General features: G+C 34.6%; 1 protein-coding gene across 1 annotated transcript in view; it reads right to left on the bottom strand.

Annotated features, from left to right (window-relative positions):
• LRRIQ3 (leucine rich repeats and IQ motif containing 3) overlaps window positions 1–17,135 on the bottom strand; it is a 222,657-nt gene that overhangs the window by 18,755 nt on the left and 186,767 nt on the right. The window lies entirely within an intron of this gene.

Below are 17,135 nucleotides of genomic sequence, written 5' to 3'. Positions count from 1 at the left end.
AGGAGAGTAACACTGTGCTGTCTGCATTGTTTTAAGTTACATTAATATCTTAGTACAATGGCCAGGACTTGATAGATACATAGTAAATGATTTTGTTAAAACATAGGTTACCAGATCCTCAAGATTCAATGAAAGTTGAGACCATGTTTGTTTTGTTCACTACTTTATACTAAGCACTTAGAAGAATGTCTGGTGCATAACAGGCTTTCAATAAATATGTGAATATTTATTGAATTAATGAATATTTTTTCTACAGACAGCTAGGCCAAATCAGGGATACTCTTCAGTTTGGGAGGTGGACTGTTGATTTTTAATTGACACTTCCTCTCATCTTTTGCACCCTCACTTTCTGTATTCCCCACATCTATTGTTATTCCTTTTAAGAACCCTACACTTCAGGGGCTCCTGGGTGGCTCAGTGAGTTAAAGCCTCTGCCTTCGGCTCAGGTTATGATCTCAGGGTCCTGGGATCCAGCCCAAATAAGGCTCTCTGCTCAGCAGGGATCCTGCTTCCTCCTGTCTCTCTCTGCCTGCCTCTCTGCCTACTTGTAATCTCTCTCTGTGTTAAATAAATAAATAAGATTTTAAAAAAAAAGAAGCCTACACTTCAAATATAACATCATAACTTCTGAACAGGACGTAGACACTTCTATTTCTTATCTTTGGCTCAGGCTATTGCCACTTATTTGAAAGGCCTTATTTGCATCACCATCTATAAAAAGATCATTCATCTTGAATAACATAAATACTGTCATTTATTGAATTCTTACCATGTGGTAGCCTCTAAGGTTACTTCTTTACATATACATTTATCATTTATTTTAATATTGATAAACCTGTAAGGTAGACGGTATTAATCACTAATCATAATGATACAGCTAATACACGCTGAGTATTTGCTATATATCACATTGTTCCACATCTTTTATATAAATGATCTCATTTGGTTTCCTCAACAACCTTATGAATTAAGTACTGTACTATTTTTATCCCCATTTTTCAGATAAAGAAACTGAGGCTTATAGAAATAGACAATATGTTGGAGTAAGATCCTAGCATATAGCTAACACCTGGGGAAAATCCAAAACAAGACAACAAAACAAAGAACAAATATCTGGGACTCCAGAGAATAAACAAACACAGATAATGACCTATTAAAAACATTCATACCCTTATAACAGAACCCAGAGTATACAACATTTGTGATGCCCTCAATATAATCCAAAATATGTAATATGAATGATAATTATATCATGAAGAATTTCACTTCATATAAAATACAGAAATCATGCAACCATATAAGCCATTTAAACTCATCCTTTCTGTATTTTATGTGAAGTGGTACAATATTAAATAGATTGTGCAAAGTTAAGGATTTATATTAAAATCCCTACAGAAAATAAACATATAATGCAAAGAGGTTCAACTGAAAATCCGAAGGATAAATTAAAATAGATTACAAAAATAGTTGAATAAACAAAAAGAAGACAGGATGGGGTGCCTGGGTGGCTCAGAAGGTTAAGCCTCTGCCTTCAGTTCAGGTCATGGTCTCAGGGTCCTGGGATCCAACCCCCCCCATTGGGCTCTCTGCTCAGTGGGGAGCCTGCTTCCTCTTCTCTCTCTCTGCCTGCCTCTCTGCCTACTTGTGATCTCTTTCATTGTGTCAAATAAATAATTAAAATCTTTTTAAAAACAAAAAGAAGACAGGAAAAAATAAGCAGAGGAACAAAAGAAAATAAATAATAAAATGAAAATAGAAACAGAAAATAAATAGTAAAATGTTACTGATCTAATAGGATTAGTGTCCTGTTTAGAAGAGACACCAAAGATCTCACTTTCTACATCTCTCCATGAACACACACACTAAGAACAGGTCATATGAACGCACAGAAGATGGTCACCATGCTATCATCTTGATCCTGGACTTCCAGCCTCCAGAACTGAGAAAATAAATTTCTGTTTAAGCCACTCTGTGTGTGGTACTTTGTTATGGGGGTCTGAGCAGGCTAATAAAAAAAAAAAAAAAAAAAAAAAAGGAGTACCTTCTCTTCTGAATTTCTAAGCACCATTCCTTGGCTGGTATACTGTGGCACACCAGTATGCTGTTAGTGAATAATGGGAGTGCTCAGTGACATTGATCACTCTGGTCGGGGGTGGAGTTGTTACAGCCTCTAAGCTCCCTTTGGCATAAATTTCAACTAGAGACTTCAGAGTTCAAGTGGGGTCTGACATTATTCTGTAGTTATAGCAATAGAGAGGGGCTCAGGAAGGATTCTATCACTTGAAAACACACTTAGGCAGTGAGTTACTGTGTGTGGTGCTATTTACCATTGACAAGAGGCTCATGGAATAGGTGTTTAAAAAGCATGGCACATAGCCCAAAGCGCACCCAACTTGGGGTGGGAACTCCCAAATCCTGGTATGCATATATCAGATACTTCAACCCATTTTTGATTGATATACAATTTTAATCATATTCTGCCTAGCATCTCAGTGGATGCTCTTCTGTATCTTAAGAGTCTCATCATTATTTTAAAATAAGAATGATATGAAAATTCAATTAGATTGAGTCCATTCACATTTACACACACACACACACACACACACACACACACACATTACATTCATCAATGAAAGAAATGGGGAAAATTCACACACAGAATCTTTCAACTATTGGAATTGTCTGACTATAAAAATTGTTTTATATTTTTGGGGCTTGTGGGTGGCTCAGTCAGTTAAGCATCTAACTCAGGTTATGATCTCAGGGTCCTGAGATCTAGCTCAAAGATGAACTCTGCACTCAGCAGGGAGCCTACTGGACTTTTTTTTTCTCTCTCTCTTCCTCTGCTCCTTCCCCACTCTCCCTCTCTCTAAAAATAAATAAATAAATAAATCCCTAAAAAAATATTTTATATTTTATCAGTTAGTCAACCTGAGTAACTTGTTATTGGAAACTATGAAGGCTTACAAAATTATCATTAAAACTTGGTGCATTAGTTACCTATTGCTACTTTTAAAAATTACTCTAAAACATATGGGCTTTAAAACAATAGACATTCATTACTTCAAAATCTTTTTGAGTTAAACTTTTAAGAGATGCCAAGTTGGTGGTTGTGGCTCAGAGTTTCCCAGTAATGTCACAGTCAAGATGTCAACCAAGGTTGCAGTAGTCCAAAGCTTAACTGGGGGATTTGGAGAACTTCATTCCAAGATGGCTCATTCACATGACTATTCAGAGGCCTATGTTCCTTAAAGCCTATTGGCAGAAGGCCTCAGTTCCTTGCCTCTACAGGCCTTTCAAAAGAACTGCTTGGACTTGACCCAGATCATGTAATCTGTCAGAAAGAGCTCAGAGCAGGACACATAGCTTTTATGATGATCTTGTGAGACACACACCATTTCTTTTGCCATATTGTTCGTTTTATGTAAATCTGTAAGTCCACCCCACAACGAGAGAACTAGGCTCCACCTTTTAAAGAAAGTATGCAAATGATTTGTGAATATATTTTACAATCATTGTATCTGATATAAAGATTTTACATTCATGGAAATCAAGCTCAAGTTCATCAAACAGTTGTAAAGACATCATTTCAAAGCTTTATATAAATTCGATATTTAATTTATTTAATAATTCGTATCCTATTATTATCACCATAATAATATAAATGGAATATAATTACATATTTTCCCCAGATTACAAACTCTTTTTTGTAACCTAGTATACTTTACAAATAGTATTATTATTATTACAGATTTCTGCCATGATTTAAAACATTTGGAAGCACTGTCTTATGGCAGTGGGATAAAACACATTCATAGAGTTTATAGAGGAATCTGTTTATGCTATAACTGCCTATCTTAACATTTTGGGTAAATTTTCGTTTTTGGAGAATAGGGAACATATCTTATATATTCTTGTGTCTGTCCTCTACTACAGCTAGCATGATGTTTTGTATTTTTGGTATTCAATTTTAAAAATTCAACTATTTGTTGAATATTAATATTTATACTCAAAACAAATTTTTTTAATTAAAGACTTATTTATTTATTTGAGAGAGAGTGCACATGGGGGTGAGCAACAGAGGATAGGAAGTGAGAATCTAAGCTGACTTAATGCTGAGAATGGAGTCTGACAAGGGCTGGATCTCATGAGGTTGAGATCAGGATCTGAGCTGAAAACAAGGATCTTAACTGACTGTGCCACCCAGAGAACCTTCAAAATGAATTTTAAAAATACATATTATACTTTTAAATATATTACTTTTTTTCAAAGACAGTTTGTGTCTTACAAGGAAGTCAAGAGTCTCATTTAAACTAATGTAACAATGTTACCAAATGAAACCAAATGTCTTTATTAGATCCTGCTGATAGCATTAAGGGCCAAAACAGTGACTATATTAAGCTAGGAGCTTAAAAAGTGAACTTTCTAAACCAACAAGTGTTAAGGTCTACATGTGTAACAGCTTTCTATCAGTTACATTTTTCTTGCTACTCTGGCATTATCATAAGGCAAGAAAGATAATCACAAAAGCCATACATATACAAGTTCAAATCTGGGAGATAAACTGGTGATCTGATACATAAGCACCTTCTGTATGATGTGGAGTTGCTCAACATCCAGTAAAAACTTTTCAGCAATAGGCCCTAAAATGATATTCATATTTGTGAATTAAGGAATTGACAATAAATATAATCCAAAGGGCTGAAGGTCATCTATCTAGACATACAAGGCAAGCAATAATGTAAAAGGTATCACCTTTGGATATGAAGGGCACTGGCATAAAGTAATTCAAACAAACTGTCAAATCACAGTTCACACAGAAAAAGAAAAATGTGACATGAGATAGTTTGAATTCTGTATCTCTTATCCAAGCTTACCATAAGAAAATGCTTAGAGACAGAATAATGCATACATTCCAAATTTACTTGGCACGGCTATGGAATTAGCCCTTAACTTAAATTACTAAGTCATAGAAGAAAATAGTTTATACAATTCTATTTAACATTTTCCTTTTCAAAAAAACTCCCCTTTTCTATAGCTTTTTTAATTTTCAGAGGAAAAAAATTTAGAATTGTCTACTTGAATTGCAGGCTTAGAAATAACAATTACTTACTTGGCTATTGATTTAAAGAGAAGTCAAACAATGCAAAATATGAGGTATTAAAGTAGATTCTCATTGCACCTTTAGTCTGAAAGACCAGAGCAGGATATCAGAATTATGACTGAAAATTGAGTATACACATAGGTGTTCTCAGAAACCCTTGATTAAATTCTTAATAGATCAGAAGCCCTTTAACTCTCACTGTAAAACTAATGATTCTTTTTTGCCTCTTGTCTATAAAAAGAAATATTTAACAAATTGTAACTATTAAGCAAATAATGTGAAATTCTGAAATACCTTCCATGCAAAAGACAGCTAGCTTTTTAAAAAATATTCCTACCAAAAAAACAGAAAGGGATCTGTCCATTAAACAAGCCCTGAGTAAAATAATAGAGCCCTGATTACATTTCACTCTGTCAATGATTTCTGTGCCCAAATACATTATAAAATGACCTAAAGATCTTCATACTTAGAAACAGAAGCTTCACCACAAGGAAATCTTTAGTACCTAACGCATTCTCCTCTCCCTAAAAACTGCTCAGAATCTAAATATGGTCAGAAGTTTTTCTGGTGCACCTGGGTGGTTCAGTTGGTTAGGCGACTGCCTTTGGCTCAGGTCATGATCCCAGAGTCCTGGGATCGAGTACTGCATTGGGCTCCCAGCTCCATCGGGAGTCCGCTTCTCCCTCTGACCTTCTCCCCTCTCATGCTCTCTCTCACTCTCAAATAAATAAATGAATTCTTAGGAAAAAAAGTTTTTCTGGTTCTTAGTGTTTTCTTTTTTCTATTTCTTAAGCAGAGGGTTGACAGATGAAATGCTGCTTAATACTGTTTGGTAGATAATAAAGGAGTATAAAAATAATTTTTTAAATACTTAGGAATAAATTTACCCAAGAAGGTGAGAGATTTGTACACTAAAAACATTAAGAGACTGATGAAAAGAAATGAAGAAGACATAAATAAAGAGAAAGATATCTTGTATTCAGTGACGTGGAAGAATTAATATTGTTAAAGACCTATACTACCCAAAGCAATCTACAAATGCAATACAACCTTATCAGAACACCAATGGCATTTTTTTATAGAAATAGAAAAAATTCTACAATTCATATGGAACCACAAGACTACAAATAATCAAATCAATCTTAAGTACGAACAAAGATAGAGGCATAACACTTCCTGGTTTCAAAAATATACATTACAAAGCTACAGTAATCAAAACAGTTAAATAGTAGCATAAAGACAGACATATTGACTAGTGGAGCAAAATAGCCCAGAAATAAATCAACACACATACAGTTAGCTGAACTTTGACAAGGATGCGAAGAAAGGATAAGGGAAAGGATAAGGGGAAAGGATAAGGTCTTCCTTCAACAAATGGTGCTCGGAAAACTGGATGTATACATGGCAAAGAATGAAATTGGAACCTTAGCTCACACTATACACAAAAAAAATCACTCAAAATGTTTTAAAACCTTAAAGTCTGACCTGAAACTATAAAACTCCTAGAAGAAATGTAGGGGAATTGCTGCATGGTACTGGTCTTGACAATGATTTCACGGATATGACAAAGCAACAAGAAACAAAAGCAAAATAGACAAGTAGTATTTTATCAAACTAAAAAGCTCCTGCACAACAAAGCAAACAATCAATACAAAAAAAGGCAATGGGAGAAGATATTTGCAAACCACATATCTGATAAGGGATTAAGCTCCAAAATATATAACAAACTCCTTTAATTCAATAATAATAACAAAACCCTATTACTAGTTTTTCAAATTTTTAAGTGGACTAAAGACTTTAATAGACATTTCTCCAAAGAACATACAAATGGCCAAGAGATATATGAAAAAATGTTCAGTGTCACTAACCATCAGGAAAATGTAAGTCAAGACCACAGTGAGATTTCCCTTTACATGCATCAGGATGGCTATTTTACAAATAAAATATGACAAATGGTGAGAATCTGGAACACTTGCACACTGTTGGTGGCAATACAAAATGGTTCAGACAGGTGCCTGGGTGGCTTAGTCGGTTAAGTGTCTGCCTTCAGCTCAGGTCATGATCCTAGGGTCCTGGGATTGGGCCCCACATTGGACTTCCTGCTGAGCAGGAAGTCTGCTTCTCCCTTTCTCTCTGTCCCTCCCCACTCATGCTCTCTATCTCTCTTTCAAACAAATAAATTAAATCTTTAAAAAAGTAAAGTTATAATCTTAAAAAATGGTGCAAGACACTATGGAAAATAGCATGAAGATTTCTCAAAATATTAAAAATAGAACTACCATATGATCTAGTAATCCCACTTCTGGGTATTTATCAAAAATAGCTGAAATCAGGATCTAGAAGAGATTATTAGCACTACAATGTGCATTGCAGCACTATACACAATAGCCAAGGTATGGCTAAATGTCTATCAACAGATGAATGAATAAAGAAAATATGACATATTCACATAATGAAATACACTTAGCATTAAAAAAAGAAGGAAGTTCTGAAATAATGAGACAATATAAGAGCTTTGAGAATAATAATCAAACTGAAATAAGGCAGTCACAGGAAGACAAAAGCTTCATGACTCCATTTACATGAGGTATCTAAAATTGTCAAATATGTAGAATCAGAGTGGGATATTGTTGCCAAGGTCCAAGGGAGGAGGAACTGGGGAGTTACTAAAACTGGCATAGTTTCAGTTCAGCAAGATGATGAGCTCCAGAAAGCTGCTTATAGAGTACACCATTGTACCTATAGTCAACAATACAGTATTGCACAGTTAAAATTTGTTACAAGGGTGGGTCTCAGATTAGGTGTTCTTACCACAATAAAATAAAAATAAAAATAAAAATACACAGTTAAGCTTAACCCACAAAAGGCATGCCCCCCCCACCAAATTTGGCAAGTGACTACAATGCAAATAATCACGACCGATATATTTATTCACTCCCTGCTTTCACACTTTTTTACATTTTTTCCCCTCAGTTGAAAGATTCAGAGACCAAAAGATATTACCAAATTTCAGTACAGTGATTAGAATAGCTAGAAAAGCTAGACCTTAAATATTACTTAAATAAGTCCCCTCAAGTAATTCTTACAATATCAACCTCTAAAGGACCCGATTTTATGATAATTTCCAATGATACAAGTTTCGAAGTAGAAATCAATAAATAGAAATGTCAGAAGACTCACAGAACCTTCTGAGACTATATATAGTCTACTATAAAATAGCTATTTAGGCTTTTTAATTGCTACTTGTGGTCATATTAGAGTTCATTTTTCTCTTTTCCTCATTGCTAAATTATTGATTTCTATTTCATTTCAATTGTAATTCATCCTGGTGTGTTAATGATTCTTCTATTTTAATTTCTTTTTAGATAATGTACCAAGTATGTCTAAGATTCTGTGAGCATTTATCCAGTCTCAGATCTCAAATCTCAATTTCAGTGTTTTATTAATGTAATAGACACCAATTTCCCCCAATGGCAGCTACTTAAAATTACATATGGTCTCAGTGAAGAACTTAATAGCTTCTAGCTTCCTAGAATCATTTTGATTTATTCATCTATTAATTTATCTATCTATCCTTCCATCCACTTATTCATATTTTAGTAGCTTGCAAATTCAATTGAAATTCAGGAATCACAACTATGATATTTCTTATTAAAACTCCTCCTGGTTCTTCATTTTTTCCTCTAAATTTTATTTTCCTTTTTAATCATTTGAGAATTACTGGTTTCTATGGATATTAGCAATTTCTCTTTAATAAAAAATGTTTTATTTGCTAACCATAGCATATATAATAAATAAATGTGAAAAGTGCTTACATAAACCAAGTATTTGCTATGTGCAAGACACTTTTGCAGACAAGGGTAGTATGAAAGGCATGATCCCAGGTCTCATGGAACTTTTATTCTAGTGGGATAGACAACAGATTCATAAATACAAAAATATCAAACAGGAATAAAGCTCTGATGAAAAATCAGTCAGGGTAAAATGACAAGTCTACTAATTGTATGGGGTAGGTAAGAAATTCTATATATGTAGATGTATATATATATATTTATATTTAAATCAAAATAATCTCAAATCAGAAAGACAAGAAGAAATAAGGAGTAGGAAATCTGCGGCAAGGATAAGAGTTTTCCAGGAAAAATGAGAATCTATTGGAAGGACACTAGGCAGGAGCACATTTGGCCTGTTAGGGATAGAGAGAAAGCCATTTATTGTTGGAACCCAGTGAGCCAAAGGAGAGGTAAGTGAGGTACGGTGATAGCCGTATGATGGGGACCAGATTACATGTGGCATTGCAGGCCACACACACTCATATGAAAAGGCTAGATTTTATTCTGAGATTGAGAGTCATTTAAGAAGGGGAGTAATTTGATATGTGATTTTACCATGAGGAAAATGGACTTGAATGTGGAGTCAAGAGTGTAAGGAGAGAAACCAGTTTAAAGTCTACTACAGAGGCCCAGGCTAAGATTTGATGGTAGGCCTCGCCTAGAAGCAATGAAGTTGCACAGTAAAAGAAATATTTGGACTATGTTTAGATGCAAAGCCATAGGGTTTGCTGACAAATTAGATCACAAAGGAAAGAAAAAATAAAAAAACAAGGATGAATGCTAGCATTTCAGCTTGAGAAGCCAGATGGATGGTGATATCATTTGTTGAGACAGGGAAATACTGGATGAAAATCAGATTTCATAAACTAGATTAAATGTTTTGAAGTTCATAGCTTTCATATTCAAACACAAGTTAATATTAACATTTCACTAATAAGTCATGTTAAATTCTGTATCTTATAAATAATTTCAATTTTTCATTAATATAATGTCATTTCAAAATTTTTATCCTGAAAATAAGAAAATCATTTTGAACTATTTGTTTCCCATTATAAGATTACTAATAATAGATAAGAATGGAGGAAAATGCTATCTTTGTATACTTTTCATTAATAATACCAGATAATTTTGAGACACAGCCATAATTTCCACAAACTGAATTCTCTAATACAAGGGCAGCACAATTACTTCTTTCAGAGAGTTTACTCTATGAAAGAAAAATGTTTACAAAAAAGAAAAAAGAAATTATCCCTATATCTGTACTTTATATAAACTTCTCTATTTAAGAGCAAAATAACTAAGCTATATTATTATTATCAAATTTATTTTATTTATTTATTTATTTTTTTTTTCAGCGTAACAGTATTCATTCTTTTTGCACAACACCCAGTGCTCCATGCAAAACGTGCCCTCCCCATCACCCACCACCTGTTCCCCCAACCTCCCACCCCTGACCCTTCAAAACCCTCAGGTTGTTTTTCAGAGTCCATAGTCTCTTATGGTTCGCCTCCCCTCCCCAATGTCCATAGCCCGCTCCCCCTCTCCCAATCCCACCTCCCCCCAGCAACCCCCAGTTTGTAAATGAACAAGATGGGATTGGGAGGGAGACAAACCATAAATGACTCTTAATCTCAAATTTATTTTAAATTATCTCAAAAGATAGTTTTAACTGTCACGTGAAACTTTTAGAAGTCAGGAACACAGGGGCCAGTACCATTTGTGGTCAACAGAGCTTGTTTGGTTCACCTAAAAGTAGTAGAGATTTATGAGCCATCTGTGAGGAAATAAACGGTCTATTTTAAAATCAGTACAGATATGATCAGAACGTTCACAAGTGGGTCTGAAGCAGTTACTCTCTTCAGCAAAACTGTCTGATAGCTTAGCACTAGCAGATGGCCTTGTGTGGTAAATAGGCTTTGAGATAGCTTTGAGTTCAGGTAAAGCAAAGATGAGGGAAAGGAAAAAATAAATACAAAAAGAGAGTAGTGACATCAACTTGTGTCATCCATTGTTTTCCGTGATTTGTTAGGCACACAAATGTCATGAAGTTTGGTCACATAGGGGCCATTTCTTCTTTTGAGGTTAACTTTCTTCGTAGCAATACAAAAAGTTCTTAAGTCTTTCCCTAAGCCATGCCACTTACATATACACACATAATATGATATAAATAGCCTAAGATATGAGCCGAGATCACCACAAGAAAGAATATGGTTTATAAAAAAAGAAAAAAAAAAAGTAAGGGGCTCCTGGGTGGCACAGTTGGTTGAGTAGCAGACTCTTGGTTTCCACTCAGGTGGTGATTTCAGGGTCATACAATCTAGTCCTGTGTTGCGCTTAGCACAGAGTCTGCTTAGGATTCTCTCTCCTTCTGTCCTTTCCCCTGCTCATTTGTGCACACACTCCCTCTCTCAAAATAAATAAATAAATCTTTTTTTTTAAATCACACATTCATATGTGACAAAATTATATTGGGGATTGATTCCAATGGGAGAGAAAGTTACAGAAAAGCAAAGAAATTATTTCCCCACTTAATACCATTAATTAGGCATTTTTGTGAAAATGTTATCCAGGAATCTATTTCTCTATAGTCACATGGGAAAAACTGTAATGCATTACATGTTAACCACAAAACCCTATAATTTCCAAAAATTAAAAAAACACAAAAGCAATGAACTGATATCTATAAGTACCTTTCATAGTAACATGCAAAATACTTGAAACATTGTCACTTGATCATCAGCTAGTGAGGTTGTTTACAAAAGTTGTTTCAACTGCAATGAAATGTCTCCTATTGGTAGCAACATCTCAGATGAACATCCTCATTGTTGACATCCAGCATGCTTTAAAATTGTTTACATAAGATCTTTTTCAAGATCTTTATTGAGACATATTTAACATACCATAGAACTAACGAACCATTAAAATGCACAGTTCAGTCATTCTAAAATATTCAGAGTTGTGCAACCATCATCACAACCTAGGTTTACAAATTTTTCATCCCATCAAGAAGAAATGCTATAACCATTAGAGTGATTCTCCATTCTCCAACCACCACTACCTCCCTAACCCTATACAACTGATAATCTGCCCTCCACTTCTACAGATTTATGTATTCTGAACATTAATTGTAATTGGAGATATACAATATGTGGTCTTTTATAATGAGATCCATCATTCTAAGGAAGCCAAATGCAGCTTTATGATTTCTTCTCTTTTATGGCTGCCCTTTTTTGGTTTTATTTAAATTCAAGTTAGTTAACATAGAACAAATAGTGCATTATTAATTTCAGGGTAGAATTTAGTGTTTCATCATTTGGATATAACACCCAGTGCTCATTACATCAAGTGCCTTCCTTAATGCCTATCACCCATTTAGCCCATTTCCCTCCCACCAGACCCCCTCCAGAAACCCTCATTTTGTTCCCTCCAGAAACCCTTAGTTTGCTCCCTAGAGTTAAGAGTCTCATGCTTTGCCTCCCTCTCTGTTTTCCTCTTATTTTATTTTTCCTTTCCTTTCCCTATATTCATCAGTTTTGTTTCCACATATGAATGAAATCAAATGGTATTTATCTTCCTCTGATTGACTTATTTCACTTAACATAATACATTTTCATTCTAACTACATCATTGCAAATGGCAAGATTTCATTCTTTCTGATGTCTGAGTGATATTCCATTATATATTCATATATACATATACATATATACATATATGTATATATACATACATGTGTGTAGTTATATACATATACCTACACACATCACTTCTTCTTCATCCATTCATCAATGAATTTCTGGGCTCCTTCCATATTTTGGCTACTGTGGACATTGCTGCTATAAACATTGGGGTGCATGTGCCCCTTTGAATCAGTATTTTGTATCCTTTGGACAAATACCTAGTAGGGAAAATATTGGGTTGTAGAGTAGTTCTATTTCTAACTTTTTTTTTAAGTTTTTATTTATGTATTTGACAGACAGAGATCACAAGTAGGCAGAGAGGCAGGCAGAGAAAGAGAGGGGGAAGCAGGCTCCGTGCTGAGCAGAGAACCTGATATGGAGCTCGATCCCAGGACCCTAGGATCATGACCTGAGCTGAAGGCAAAGGCTTTAACCCACTGAGCCACCCAGGTGTCCCTTTAACTTTTTGATGGACCTCCATACTGTTTTCCTGAGTGCTGTTCCAATTTGCATTCCCACCAACAATTTAAGAGGGTTCCCTTCTCTTTGCATCTTTGACAACATCTGCTATTTCCTGTGTTGTTAATTTTAGCCATTCTCACTGATGCTATCTCATTGTGGTTTTGATTTATTCTCCTCCACCTCCATCTTCACCTATTCCACCATGAGTTCTACTTGTTTGGTTAATTTTAGATAGAACAAAATATTCAAACCAATTCCATGCCTGGTCATAAACCCAGAAAAACAAATTAACTTCTGTGTGAGCAAATGTGTCTCAGTATTAGGGTCAAACTTCCCACAGTCTCCTGAATAATTATGATATGGTCTTTGATGATATATAATTTTACTTTATCTAGGTTTGCCATTTCTGTGCTCTCCCAAGGAACATGGTGTCTCAGTCTTTTTCTCCTCTAACACCAAGATCTTAATTTGAAGATCTAAACTTCTCAACCTGATATCCTAGGGTTAGATCTGTGTGTTCAACCTAGACCACCCTGTCTACAAAGAATATACTAGTGCAATGCCTATGGAAACAATGCTTTACTTCTATCATTATGCTGAATAATGGTTAGAAGTATAAAACCATGAGCAAAATCAACTGGATTTCTGAAATGTCATATTTTAGCTTTTCAGAAAGTAACTTTAAGCAAGTTATTTAATTCCACAAGGCTGCAGTTTCTTTATCTATGAACTAGAAGAGTGAAAATGCCTATCTTATTGATTAGATGTGAGAATTTTTTTTTAATCTAGATTTTAGTAGCTTGGCCATCCATTTCATTTTGAACTCAGAATGTAGAAGTCAATGAAAGTGAAAAGAGAAAAATAGAGAAAATAAACAAAATCAGATTTTTTAAACAGATAAACAAAATTTAGAAATCTTTAGATATACTTCCCAAAAAAAGGAGAGAGAGAAGACCTGAATTACCAGAATCAGAAATGAAAGAGGAGGTATGACTACAAAATTTATAGAAATAAAAAGGACTATAAGGAATACAATAAACAATATGCCAACAAATTAATCTAGATGAACAAATTCCTAGAAAGACAGAAAATGCCCTACTGAACCAAGAAGAAATAGAAAATCTGAATAATCCTATATAACAAATAAATACATTGAATTAATAACTTAAAAATTTTTCAACAGATAAAACTCTAAGTCCAAATGGTGTATTAGTTTCCAGTACTGTTATAAAACTTCCCACAAACTTGATAGCTTCCAATGATAAAAGAATATTCTCTCACAGTTCTGGAGTCCCTTAATTCAACGTTATTTTCACTGATGTGAAATTGAGATGTCAGCAGGATTGCACTCCCTTTAGAAGCTCTGACAGAGAATCTGTTCATGTGTCTCAGCTTCTGATGGCTGCCAGCATTCATTTGGTTGAGGCCCACATTATTTCTATCTGCCTCCATCTTCATTACCTTTCTCTCTTGTATGTGTGTATATGTAGAATCTCCCTCTCTCTTTTTTAAAATATTTTATTTATTTATTTGACAGAGAGAGATCACAAGCAGATAGCGAGGCAGGCAGAGAGAGAGAGAGAGGGAAGCAGGCTCCCTGCTGAGCAGAGAGCCCAATGCGGGACTCGATCCCAGGACCCCGAGATCATGACCTGAGCTGAAGGCAGCGGCCTAACCCACTGAGCCACCCAGGTGCCCCCTCTATCTCTTTTTTGTAAGGATGGCATATGATGCCATCCATACATCCATGATGCCTTATGATGGCATTTGGAGACATTACAAATAATCCAGGATTATCTCATCTCAAAATTCTTAATTATATCTGAAAATACCCTTTTCCCAAATAAGGTAACATTTATAGATTCCAGTAATTAGATCCTGACATACTTGGGAACATCATTCAAGCAACTACACATGGTTCCACTGATGAATTATAGCAAACCTTAAGGAATTCAAACCAATTCTTCACAAACTCTTCCACCACTACTCCCACCACCACCACCACCAATTTTTTTCTGAGGAAGCACTTCAACTCATTCTATGAGGCTGGTTTTATCCTGATACAAAAACCAAAGATGACAAAATAAATCTACACACCAACATCCCTTATGAATAAAAATATAAAACTGCTTAACAAAATACTAGTGACCTGATTCTAGCCATATAATAAAATATTATGCATCATTACCAAGTTGAACTTATCTCAGGAAAACATGGTTAATATCCAAAAATTAATGTAGTATACCAAATCAATAGAATAAAGAACAAAAACTACCTCATCATCTCAACTGAAGGAAAAAGAGTAGTTGATAAATTCCAAAACCCTGTTATGATTCAACAAATGCAGAATAGAAAAAACTGCTTCAATCTTGTAAAGAGTGTCTACAAAAATCCTATACCTAACATCCTACTTAATAGTGAATGCTTTCTCCCTAAGATTAGGAAAAAGGCAAAGGTGTCTATTCTTGCCACTTTTCTTCAAAATTGTGCTGGCAGTTCTAGCCAAGAAGTTCTTGTACTTCAATAAGAAAAAGAAAAATCATTATATTACTTAAGGAAGAAGTAAAATTTGCCCATTTGTAGATGAGGTGATGTTCACTGTAGAAAATCTAAGTAATACAATAAAAACTATTAGAATTAATAAGTTCAGCAAGAATTATAGGACACCTGATAACTCTCAATTTAAAAATCAACTGTATCTCTACACATTAGCAATGAAAAATTCAGAAGAATTTAAGAAAACAATTCCATTTATAATAGCATAAAAAATAATAAAATGTTTAGAAATAAGTTTAGTAAAAGAAATACAAGACTTGGGGCGCCAGGGTAGCTCAGTGGGTTAAAACCTCTGCCTTCGGCTCAGGTCATGATGCCAGGGTCCTGGGATAGAGCCCCGCATAGAATTGGGCTCTCTGTTCAGCAGGGAGCCTGCTTCCCTTCCTCTCTCTCTGCCTGCCTCTCTGCCTACTTGTGATATCCTGTCAAATAAATAAATAAAATCTTAAAAAAAAAAGAAATACAAGACTTGTATACTGAATTAAAAATAAAAATATCAAAGAATACTGTTAAAATAAATATCTAAATAAATGGAAAAACACTATTCTTGGATAGTAAGACTTAAAATGTTTAGAATGGTAAATGCAACCCAAAGAAACCTACAGATTCAAACAATCCCTATTAAAATCCTAATGACCTTTTTTGGCAAATGGAAAAGCTGATCTTAAAATCCATATGCAATTTCAAGAGACTCCAAATAGCCAAAACAATCTTGAAAAAGGAAAAGTTGGAAGACTTGCATTTCCTCATTTGAAAACTTTCTATAAAACCATAGTAATTAAGATAGAGTGATACTTACATAAAGATAGACATTTGCATCAGTGTAATAGAATTGAAAGTCCAGAAATATACCCATTTATGTTCAACAGATTTTTTGACAAGAATTCCCAAAAATTTTAATGAGGAATAAATAGTCTTTTCAACAAATGGTGGTGGGCCAACTAAATATCTCACTCAAAACAATGATATTGAACCCCTTACCCCTCACACCAAATGCAAAAACAGACTCAACTGGATCATAAACCTAAAAGTATGAATTAAAACTATGTATCTCTTAGAAGAAAATGTAGGTGTAATTCTTTCTAACTTTGGCTTAGGCAATGATTTCTTTGATAGGATATCAAAAGTACAAGTCAATAATACTAAAGGTAGGTGAGAAGGGAAGCAAAGAGGGGAATGAGGAAGGGGGAGAGAGAGAAGAGAGGGAGAGAGAAGGATTGGATTGCATCAAAATTAAAAACAAACAAAAATGTGCTTCAAATGATACCATCAAGAAAGTGAAAAGACAACTCACAGAATGAGAGAAAATATATGCAAATCACATATTTGCCAAGAGGCTTATATCCAGAATACATAAACCTCTTACGAGTCAATAATAAAAAAGAAAAATGTATCAGTAATAAAATGGTAGAGCATTTGGATATAAATTAATCAAAAGAAGATATGTAAATAGCCAATAAGTGCATAAAAAATGCTTGTCAAAGGATCATCAAGGGAATGCAA

The sequence above is a fragment of the Meles meles genome, chromosome 1 (genome assembly GCF_922984935.1).
Source record: "Meles meles chromosome 1, mMelMel3.1 paternal haplotype, whole genome shotgun sequence".
Lineage (NCBI taxonomy): Eukaryota > Metazoa > Chordata > Mammalia > Carnivora > Mustelidae > Meles > Meles meles.
This window is presented reverse-complemented; position numbering and strand designations above follow the sequence as displayed.